Here is an 11,600-nt window from a genome sequence, read left to right as displayed (position 1 = left end):
ACGAAGCTGGTGAGGGGTCTGGAGAACAAGTCTTACGAAGAGCGGCTGAGGGAGCTGGGGTTGTTCAGCCTGGAGAAGAGGAGGCTCAGGGGCGACCTCATTGCTCTCTATAGGTACCTTAAAGGAGGCTGTAGAGAGGTGGGGGTTGGTCTATTCTCCCACGTGCCTGGTGACAGGATGAGGGGGAATGGGCTAAAGTTGCGCCAGGGGAGGTTTAGGTTGGATGTTAGGAAGAACTTCTTTACCGAAAGGGTTGTTAGGCATTGGAATGGGCTGCCCAGGGAGGTGGTTGAGTCGCCATCCCTGGAGGTCTTTAAAAGACGTTTAGATGTAGCCCTTAGTGATATGGTTTAGTGGAGGACTTGTTAGTGTTAAGTCAGAGGTTGGACTCAGTGATCTTGGAGGTCTCTTCCAACCTAGATGATTCTGTGATTCTGTAACAAGTCCAGCAGCCTTGGAATGGTATAACCTGGAGAAGAAGGCTCTAGACAGATAAAATTGGCCTAAGCAATTATATTTAGTCTGGGAGTCTTGCGGGGAAGTCTTGTGTGTTTGACTCTTGCCATTTATCATGTCTCTGAAGATCTCCTAGACTCTACGGTCCTTGGATGAAAGAATATAATTCATGTGAGGAAAGCAAACAACTGCTGTCGATGGAGAATGGGCACAAATGAACTAGAAAGACACTGTGTCCAAATAATAACAACTTGTACTGTCTAAAACAGTGACATCAAAGACAAAGTGAATATTTATGTCATCTATGTGCACGGGACACCCTCAAGTAGACTGGTAGCAGCTTTATCCAAGATTCAGAGCCTGCATTTCCTCCATCACGTGCATCTTAATGTAACACCAATGGCAGCATAAGACAGAAAGAGTCTCACAGCCAGAAAAGAAAGGATACAGAAGACAGTGCTGGAGTTCAGCTAAACAGCTGAAGGATTCAAAAAAACACTCCTTTGAGTTTTTTGGTGTTATGAATTTTTTTGATTTTCACCTTTTCTATATTCTTCCTCTGATTTCCCTATGGAGAAAAGGTCATCAGTCTGCAAGTAATTACAGTTGTTGAAAAGTAAAAATATTTTTGCTGCTGCCTGAATAGGAGCAGGATCATCACTTTGCACCATAAGCACATCAAAGTGATTTTCACTCGCTTTCCCCATTACTCCCTTTATAGTTGACTGATATTTCAGATTTGCACCAGCAGGTATGAAAGCACAGTGAACAGAACAGAACCTATGTGGTTCTGACGCCCTAAGTTATTTCAGTGGATTTTATGGTCTTCTGAAAGATAATAACCATTCTAATAAAAGAAGTCAGATCTCTACTCAGTGTAACTTAGCAAGGCTCAGATGAAGCCACTGCCACCACAAGAATTTACTCCAAGAGATTTGGCTGCAAGAGTATTAGCTCTATTATGCTAATGCAAAGTTTTTAGAGCTTTTTCTCTAACCTGATCTTTATTCTGAACTGAATTGTACACAGATTAAATGACAGTATGCACTGCACTGCTGCCACTCTTAAATGATTCTCCATACTACCCTCAGCTGCACGCAGCCAGTTCCTCCACAATCAAGGAGACAGCCTCGTGAAACTCCAAGCTTCAGGGTCTTTCTCCCTTACCAGCAGTAATGAGATACAGCGCTGAAAATGAATGGCAATTAAGTATATCTATCTCTCCAGACACTGAGGATGTTAGGAAGAAGAAAATGAGATTTTGCACAGCATTGTGAGGGTAAGGAAATTTTACATTTTGAAGAGAAATTATATGGCAGTGTTGCCCAGGAAGACTGGATTTAATGAAAAAGCAAGAGAATCTTTGGTTTTCCAGAGCACCTTTTTTCCTAGGCAATGAATATCTACCTGTCCTTTGCAGACATGTGCATTAGCTTGAAAAATACTTGAGATATGTACTTGTTTCTACTTTCTTCATTTTGACGGATCTTCAGTGAAGAAGAAGGAATTGATGAATATATATCATATGTATATAAACATAGGTTGAAAAAAGTTAATCTTGTTACAGTCTCAGAAAAGCTTATGTTATTCACTCTGCTGCCAAACAGGGAAGAAGGGTAGCACAAGTATAAATATTTTATTCTTCTGGTACATCTGCAATTAAAATAAAATGCAAAACTCTAGTGTGTTTTAAATTACTATAATTGTTAAACGTGAGCTGGGGTTTTCTCTTCTCTTCTCTTCTCTTCTCTTCTCTTCTCTTCTCTTCTCTTCTCTTCTCTTCTCTTCTCTTCTCTTCTCTTCTCTTCTCTTCTCTTCTCTTCTCTTCTCTTCTCTTCTCTTCTCTTCTCTTCTCTTCTCTTCTCTTCTCTTCTCTTCTCTTTTTTCTATTTTCTCTTTTCTTCTTTTTTTTATGATAGTATTAGATTTATTAGACAAGAAAGTAAGAGATTAGATTATTAAGTAAACCAGATATTTTCCTACCACTCTGCCACTCTGTGATTTCAAGTTCAAAGGATCATGAACTCACAGAAGAAACTCTAACCACAAGAAGTAATCATTAGTAGGGGGGAAAAGGGGGGAGGGGGACAGGGAAGAAATAAACAAAGAAAGAAAGAAAAAAAGAGAGAGAACAAACAAGTTTGTTAGCTTAAAGGTCTCACTATGAGGTCACTCACACTAAGCTGGTGATGAGAGCCCCAGGTTCAAGCAGCATGTCTGAAACAGGTCCAGTGATGCACCACCTGCTTTACCTGTTTTAAAAATAATGTGTTGAGATGATCTAGTGAACTTTACATTGCAGGATACCAGCAGACTTCTGCTCACTAATGGTGAGGTCTCCCCAGCTGACACAAGTGTCTGCAGAGTGTCATGGGCACTACGGAGATGTCTGGGAAGGATGCCAGGAGACATTATATGGAGTTCCACAGCAGAGATCCACAGAATTCATATTATGAGGACATACCAATGCTGTACCCAAAACATAAGTTAACTGTGCTTACACTGTGTGGTGCAGGAGTCATGATTTCTTTTTCCTCTAAGAAATCTGTAGCTCCCTTTTTTGGCCAGTTCTTCTAGAAACTCACGGGTATTTCATGAAATAAATGCCCTTGAGGTGCACGTGTTAATAGGATCAAACCAGCCAGCTGCCAAGCAGACAAATCCTCTGGGCAGCATGTTGTGAGAGGCAGCCTCAGCGCTAGCATCATAGATGGTGGCCACACATAACCCTGCCATGCTCATGGCTGCAAAAGTGTCTCCCTTCCTTCCCTGTAGAAGAAATAAATACTCTTGAGGCATTCAGCCTACAAGCCAAGTGAGAGCTCTTCAAGCCAGAGAAGAGCCATGACACTCCCTGTGTGCGAGCAGGGGCTGGATGGCTTGATTGCCCTCACGTTCCCCACACACAATCCTCCTCCCCAAAAACCAGCACAGGCAATTGGTGATGCAAGTCCATCACACCTGCTCCAGTGGGGACAAAATTGGTGGCAAGCATTTCAGAGAGTTGTCCGCGGCACAGTTTTGTATGCTTTCCCTGCCTGCAACCAGATTCAGCAGAAATTATGATCACAAATGCAACTTCTGCTTATGCATCCTTTGGAGCTGCACAGTTTCTTCTGCTCACTTGTATCCAGAAATTTTGTTTCTTAAAACTCCTGGAAGAATCAGCTGGCAAGAGATTGTGCCAAAATTACAAAAGCAAATGGAAAATACATATCTTGAGTAACAGTTAGATCTCAGCTGTGACACACTCATGCTACCTTCTCCACAAGAGAAAAGCCATTGATTTCCATCCCTTACAGCAGGACAGATGTACAGAAAATGTTTGGAAATACCACTTAGGCAAAGGTCATTGAAGTCACAGCCTGACACAAGCATAGGACTCAGCGTGGGCTCTCAGGGCTCACATATTCATCATCCTCTTGTCTTACGTAAGTGCCCAGACTGGCCTCTCCAAATGCTCCAAGACTGACCCTTCAAAAATTCCCCATTTAGCCTTTCTGAAATGTTTGTCTGCCTATAAAATGTTATAGCCTGATTCATTAATGCCTGTAAGATGCATTTTGATGGAAGGGGTAATGGAATTGTATAATGGTTCTTTTCCTTTATTAGCTGCTTTCACTCTTAATCTTCAGCAACCCAATTGTTCCCCATAGTAAGGTCAGAAGCTGGCCAGTGAGGATTTTTTCCCAGTTGCCATCTCAGATTATGCAAGTGTGGTCAGATAGGAACTTTCTTCACACTCTCAGTCTCCCTGGCTTTCAGGTTCACAGATAAATTTCTTGTACAATGGTTCATCTTAGGAAAAGGTAGGAAAGGTAAGGGACTGCAATAACTCAAAATCCTGTCACCCAGATAAGGCTGGTCATATGCTTAATATGACCAAGCAACCCTAGTAGCTTTGTTGGCTTGACTGCAGGACAGTCTGCCACTGAGGGAAGGGGAACAGATGCAGCAAGGACATGCATTTCAGGTTCAGCCAAAACCAGACAGTTTTTATCAGTTTGTGCAATAATATTTTATGGTGACCGTTATCCCCCCACCCTGTCTAGAGGTCGCTGGTGATGTTTCCTTGTGGACATGCTGGAGACAAGGCTGGAGCAGCTATCAATTTTTGACTGGCCCCAGCCTTGCTTTGACATCAGCAGTGCTGAGATGCTCATGAGTTAAATTCCTATTTCCCACCACATCATTCTTCTCGGCAAAGAGGATGACCCTCATCCTCACAAAGCAATTACAAAAATTCACTGCATCCGTATAGTGCATTTGAACTCAGAGCTAAATTAGCAGAGCAAAAGCATGAACAAGTGAGATCACAGCCATCATTCTTCCAAAATATAAACCAAAATCCATGGAGATTACTGGTCCTACTGAAACAGCATTAAAACAAGGGGATGCTTCCAGGCATAGCAAAAGTCCTGTGTGATGTAGAGAAGTCTCCTGTGCCTTATGCCTTCCCCTTGAAGCACCCACTGGAGTGTTTTCTGAACAGGTAGGAACTGCCTCCATTCAGCTCCTTAGGTCCTCAGAGGTCTTTGCCACTGCAAGTGGACAGCCTCAGATGAAAGTTGGTTGGATAGGTAACAAGGAACTAGAGTCAGATATATCAGATGTGAGATCTGACATATCATGTCAGATGTCATATCTGACATATCATGTCAGATATCATAGCATGTCAGATATGAGAGTCATGGCACCATATGGCACAAGATATGTTCCTTCTCTTCCGTGATTTCTACAGCATTTCAAGAAGAGGTAGTGACCCCAGCCCAAATCTCATTGAGAAGTCCCAGAAAGGAGTTCAAGTGTTCCCCACCAGAAAGCCTCCCCGTGGAGTATCTGCACTGCCCATGTGATGGGACAATAGGTTCGGTCAAGCAGTGCAGGATATGATCTCCCACTGCAGTCTGAACACTTGTCACCTGAAAACTTGTCTAAAACCATCAAATTAATTCCAGGTGAATCATCAAACTGCTCTCAACCTCATCAAAGCTCAGGCCCTGCCTTGCTATGGATTGCAGTGGACTTTGGAACAGAACCAAAGTTTGGACTGGTTTCGAAGTAACAGCCCAGAAGTGTAACAAATCTCCAGAAGAGCTTTTTCTCCATTTCTTTACGCCAGTTTACCAAGGAATGTATTTTTCTTTCTTTTATTTCTTGGAATTAAAATTTTAGACTTACCACCAAGAAAATAACTGTTAAGGAGCACGTGAAAGTAATTTGAATGAGAGCAGCATAAGGAGGAAACAACACCCAAAGAATAACGCAAGACTACTCTGGTCCTTTTTCTTCACACTTTTTATGATTCTATAATTTTGTGATTTACTTGATACTATAGGGTGACATTTCATACTGGCATATTGTGTCCTTCTAATGGCCTCAGTATGACTTGCTCTGACTTTTGCACTGAGATGTTGCTGTTAGGAATTTGTTATTCACACCTCAGCAACAGTAACTTCAGTTATTTGCTGTAACATTTTCTGATTCACAGCTAAATATTTATAAAAGGAGGACTAAAACAGTGGCACTTGGGGTGGATGGAAAGGCCAAAGACAGCAGCAGTCCAAGCAGCCCTGCTGCAGCCATGTCGCAGCAAGCTCTGCTTGGAGAACCTCATCAGCACTACTGCAATGTGCTCAGGTACAAGCCAGCATTTCTATGGCATGCTGTGCTGCCATGGGACACTGCATAGTGTACAAATAAGGGCAGGGACAGGTAAGAAACCAGCTGTCACTGCATGGCCAAGCTATGCCTGCTTCCAGCTGTCATATAAGTGGCTCCAGAACTGCATCCCAGAAGGAGCCCTAAGCAGCGTGTGCATGCCTTGTGCGACTGCTGTTCTTAATAAAGGCTCCTACAACATTAACATTGACTTTGATACTATCAAAACATGTTCGTTTCTTATTCCAGCAAACACTTTACACCACTCAGAGAAACAGCATGGAAAGCTGTGCAGAAAAGAGGCTGTCAGCCTTTTCATAATGCAAATCCAAGTTTCATCAGAAAGCTGTCTACTAGATAGCATTTAGTTATAAAGACAGGTAGTTTCCACGTTCCTGGACAGTAGTTGAAATCCACCATATTGACATACCTGAAACCCAGAACAACATGAAGCCTGTACGTAATGACAACAGCATGCACCACCCATATCAGCTCTTGGTGTTATGAGCAAAATGAAGCTCACTGTTATATATGACAAAAAAAGAAACATAGAGACACTAACCATGGTATCATATTAAAACCTTTAAAAGGCACAAAGGCTGTCTGTATAATTCCCAGCAGCAGGCATTGCTTTTCTTCCAAGATAAATGAGTATTAATAGTGCCAAAGCACAGATCAGCCACATGACTCCAGGTGAGGAGCTGTTGTTCCCTAACAGCTGATTCCTCAACTAGCTTCAACTTTTGCTGGTGTCTTTTAGGAGCTGAGTCTTTTAAGGATAAACTCTCCCAGGCTTGCCTGGAGTGTCAGAGGAAATAGTATTTTGATGATATGTTATAGCACAGAATAGCCCTAGAAAGATGAAACATGGCATCCTTTTCTCCAAAGCTACATATATACTTGGATGGATTAGCTAAGAGTAAAATCTTCCTATCTCACCTTTCTTGCCTGTGGCTGACTGAATTTGGTATTATTTGTTAGCAAAGTGGTATATATTTTATGTGGGCAGAAAGACCAAGGTGATGGAAAGCATGGGATTTGCAATATTTGTAGTCTGACAGCACACAGGCATCCAAACATGAGTCATAAAACAGAGTTGCCCAAGGCAAGCTTCCGTAACACTTGATCTCTTTCAGGTTCCATTTCTCTATTTTGAATAGGACCACCACATCTCTTTCCCAGGGCACCAGCTGTGTCACTGACATTGTCTCAAAGTGGGAACTGTGAAGATGCTTGAAGAAGTCCTGTGTTCAAAAAAAGAACATATTTTTTTGTGGTCTGATTCTTTGTTCCACATCACACACAGCAAATATGGGAGAGGCAGTAAGTTAGCCCCGTTTGCCTTTCGTCCCTGACTATCTCTTACTCATCCATATTTTCTTGAGTCCCTGGCACCATGTGGTATTCCCCAACAAACAGGGTTTTATTTCAGCAGGATAAACACCAGCCCTAAAACCTGTACATCAAAGGGATTTTGCATCATGTTTGATTCAAAGAACGCAGATGTATGAAACATTCAGGCACAAGCTCGGCCTCATGGGCAGGAGTAAGTCTGAGCCAGAGCCGAGTTCAAACAACACTGATGTTTGAGTCATGCACCCCATACAAACCTGCTCTTAATCAGAGGCTTCCTGCCCTTATGTTTGTCCCCTTGTACTTAATAATGTAGCAGCAGAAATATTTTAAACAGCTGCAGCTCTCCCTTTATTTGCATTTTGGGGATCGTTAAGTGCTACAGACCGCAGAAACATGGTTGTCTCCCTAATTAACTCCTCAGGTGAGCGCTGGAAATGGAAAAGGCTTTTATGGAAAGCTGGACAAAGGCACAGAGCCAACCTGCCTGCCCCCAGGCTGACTCATTAATGGCTCGCCCCTGATTAGAGGCTGCCAGCAGGGCAAAACCTCCTCCGGTGCTTTTCCTTCTTCCTCCTGGTGGGGGGACACAGACCCCATTTCCCTGCGCAGCCAAGACCGCAGCTTTCTGGGGTGGCACGAAGGGGCCCTGACTCACATCTGCCTACCAAAGCAAGCACACCGTCCCACCGCCAGGTGCTGTGACAAATGCCAGGGCCATTGCCATTGTCACTGCGGTCCCACTGACCTCAGGGCTCCATGTGGGGCTCACGCGCCGCCCGTAATCTGTGTCAGTTTTCCACTGAAATTGCTCCCACAGAAATTTTATTTTCCTTTAGTCCTGCATTTCCATATTAATGATGGCTTGAAAACAACTATCATGAAAACCTGTAAAATGCAAACGGGAAAAAATAAAAGAATCCCTCCTAATTTGTCAGAGTTACTTTTAAATTTGAGTGACAGCATCTATGAAGGCACTACCCCACAACAACGACAAACCCACACAAAATCTCTGGACTTGTAACAGATTGATTCATTGCCTATAGATTACTTCACCACTAAAGTGTTTTTTGGCTTTTTTTCCCCCCTTTTTTTTTTTAATGAAGATTATCTCCTATCCAGAAAATTATGTTAACCTTTATAATAGGATGCAAAAAAATATTTTACCTTACTACCACTTTGCTTTTTTGTATTTCTCTCTGTAACTTCATCAGCTGTTACGAGACAAACATTTTACTTCTTCTCACTTTGAGCTCAGGTCAAATTGTTTTGGGTTGTTTGGTTGTATGGCTGTGTGTGGCTTCTTGCCTTTTTCCTTTTTTTTCTTCACCTGTCTCATTATCCACAGTAACAAATTTCCACTTAATGATTCTTTAAAAATTCACAGTACAGAAGGTTTATTAGTTTAATTAGTTTCTCCAAGAATGTGTGAAAGAAACTTCCTTAAAATCAAAAGAGATTCACCCTTAACTTATGTGCCAAGCATGCCAAACTAATGTCCAATAGAGCAAAAAAACATTTTAAGTGGGAGTTCAAGTTTGGCTTGAGCTTTGTTTCTGTTGTGTGGGTAGGAAGACTACCAAAAATTGCATGTCAAAAAAAGAATCAATAGTTGTTGGAACTGGTTCAGAATTTGATCAGCTAGAAGAAAATAATAGTAAGAAAAAAAAAAAGAAAAAAAAAAGTAGACAAATCATCATAAAAGGAAGAGAGTACATCTCAAGATTTTGTATTAATATTGGGTTTATTTAATACATTTACAGTGCTCCAGAAAAAAAAATATATATATATATATGTAATTAATTAAAAAATTAGAATTGTCACAGCAGCATTTCAATCTCAGAAGTTTATTTAGGTTAATTGTCCCAAAGTATCTACGCTTTCACTCCATGGCAGGAGATAAGAGGGATCCTGAGGGCTATGAAGAGCCAGATTATAAGAACACAAGAAAGGCAGTCTGGTCTCTTCCATGGGTAGTATTCACATCTTTTCCCTAAGAGATCTGTAATTTGTCCAAAACTGAACAGTGGATGAACAAGAATGCCCAGTAAAACAAATTCTACTTGGTGATGTCAGTGCATAGGTCCTCCAAGACTTTGCAGGAGAAAAAAAAAATGATAAAAATTAAAGTAGAGAGAGACAGTATTTTTTTCCTCATTTCTTTCTCTCAGAAATATATATATATGTATATATATATATATATATCTATCTTATAGATGAATTTTTTGAAAACAATTTTAGTTCAGGTACATTACCAGCATGGAGAAATTCAGTTCAGACAAGGTAATGTCTAGCTAAGGCAAAAACAGCTGTACATATAGTCTGATAATTGAAAGCATTATAATTGCAAGTACAGACCAGGTGTAACAGGAATGTGAAGCAATTATATTGGTGGAAGGGAGAAAGCACCTTTTGCTGATACCAGTTGCTTCTTTTCTGGTTAATGTTGACTGCATAACTATCACTTCAGGTTTTTCAAACAAGCTCCCTTAAACTTCAACAACTCAGTAGAAGTAATTGAGCCAGCAGGAAAATTTTACATCTCACCTTATGCATAGTTAGTGACTTTAATAACCTCTTATGAAAGCACTTGTCCTAGGATTTTTGAAAGGTAAATTCTCTGTTCTTCATTATCTTGCTGAGTAGTCCAAAGAATTAAAAGAGGTTAAACAGTCATAATTTTCTACCTTGGAAATCCTACTGCTATCCCCCAAGATATCATGTTGTTTAGTTGTTTTATTCTTAATTAACATTTCTCCTTATTTACTCGGTACAAGTATCAGATTCACCAACATATTATTCCTAGGATATTTTGAAAGGAAATATGACATTTGATTCCCTTGCCCTTTCTGCAAGTATTAGCTCATTTAATGACCATTTCCTTGGCCACTAAGACAGCTGCACAGTCTGACATAGCTCAACCTCCACAACCTTTGCATTTAAGTCAGAGTTTCAGCTGTGGTTTATTTTAGATTTAATTATTTGTTCAATTCCAGAAGCTAGGGAGATATTGTTCCACGTTTATTATATTTCATTAAAACTAATTACAGAAGCCTGTTTTCCCCCCTCGCCAAACGAACCCTCGATCTGTCCTTCCCTCTGTGCACCTTCAAAGCTGTTTTCTTTAAGAGCCTCTCTCAGTTTGGCCGCTGCAAAACACATCGCCACTGTTAGCATCACTGGAGATTATTCCGCTCATATCTGGGGTCAATGTTTACTGCCCGGCGTGGTGCCCAGTGCCAGGACAAGGGGCAGTGGGCACAAGCTGCAACACAAGAGGCTTCCTCTGAACATCATGCAGCACTTCTGTGCTGTGCAGGTGATTGAGCACTGTTTGCTGGAGTCTCCTCCTTGGAGATCTTCAAGAGTTGCCTGGACGTGGTGCTGGGCACCCTGCTCTGAGTGGCCCTGCTGGAGCAGGAGGTTGGAGCAGGTGATCTCCAGAGGGCCCTTCCCACCTCAGCCATCCTGTGATGAAGAATGAACACTAATAATAATAGGCACTGATCCGTCATGAATGTTATCAAACAAAATAGCACTCAGACAAGTTAAACCTGATAGATACTCGAGAGAGGATAGGCGAAGAGAAAAATACAGCCAGAGCGAGCTCTATCTGATGGCTGCAAATGGGATAATGAGTACTGCCTGCTGCCAGCCCAGGTGGGGAAAGGGGCCTCTCAAAGGCAACTTGCTCTCACGGAGCAGGCTCAAGCACTTCCCACCTGCTGCTGGTTACAGCTCCTCCTGGAAGCCATTGTTCCTTGGCTGACACAGGAGTACTCGTAGGTCAGTTCGGTGTAGGGAAGTTTAAACTGCTACTGAATAATACCCTTCTTAATATTCACAACAGTACATCTGCAGTTCATACCTCTTCCTGGCTTTGTTTTTTAAATCTTGTTTACTACACGTTGAAGTGGGATGTTAGGAGCTCTGTTTTCATAGGTACATGGCATTCTCCTTGTTAGTGCTCCTCAGAAGTGCAAGCACTTTGAGTATACTTTTTTCTTGGCAGCCACAACCCTTGCACAGATGCTTACAAATTAGAAATTAGTTTGACTGTTTTTCCTGGTCGAACAACTTACATATTCAGGACAGTGAACTTGTTTTCTCCCTGACACTGGTTTTAGTAC

At 41.7% G+C, this 11,600-nt stretch overlaps 1 long non-coding RNA gene across 2 annotated transcripts; it reads right to left on the bottom strand.

Annotated features, from left to right (window-relative positions):
* Positions 1-5,420: 5,420 nt before the first annotated feature.
* Positions 5,421-11,111, bottom strand: LOC308190167. Of its 2 annotated transcripts, none has more exons than XR_013946964.1 (4): positions 11,036-11,111; positions 8,638-10,938; positions 8,219-8,358; positions 5,421-7,361 (listed from the first exon to the last, which is right to left on the bottom strand). It is a non-coding gene; the product is annotated as an uncharacterized lncRNA (long non-coding RNA). The 2 variants fall into 2 exon arrangements; XR_013946965.1 differs by having other exon boundaries at positions 11,025-11,103.
* Positions 11,112-11,600: the final 489 nt, after the last annotated feature.

The sequence above is a fragment of the Anser brachyrhynchus genome (genome assembly GCF_964034855.1).
Source record: "Anser brachyrhynchus genome assembly, chromosome: 2".
Taxonomy (NCBI): domain Eukaryota; kingdom Metazoa; phylum Chordata; class Aves; order Anseriformes; family Anatidae; genus Anser; species Anser brachyrhynchus.
The sequence above is the reverse complement of the archived record's forward strand: the minus strand, read 5'-3'. Positions and strand labels throughout refer to the sequence as shown.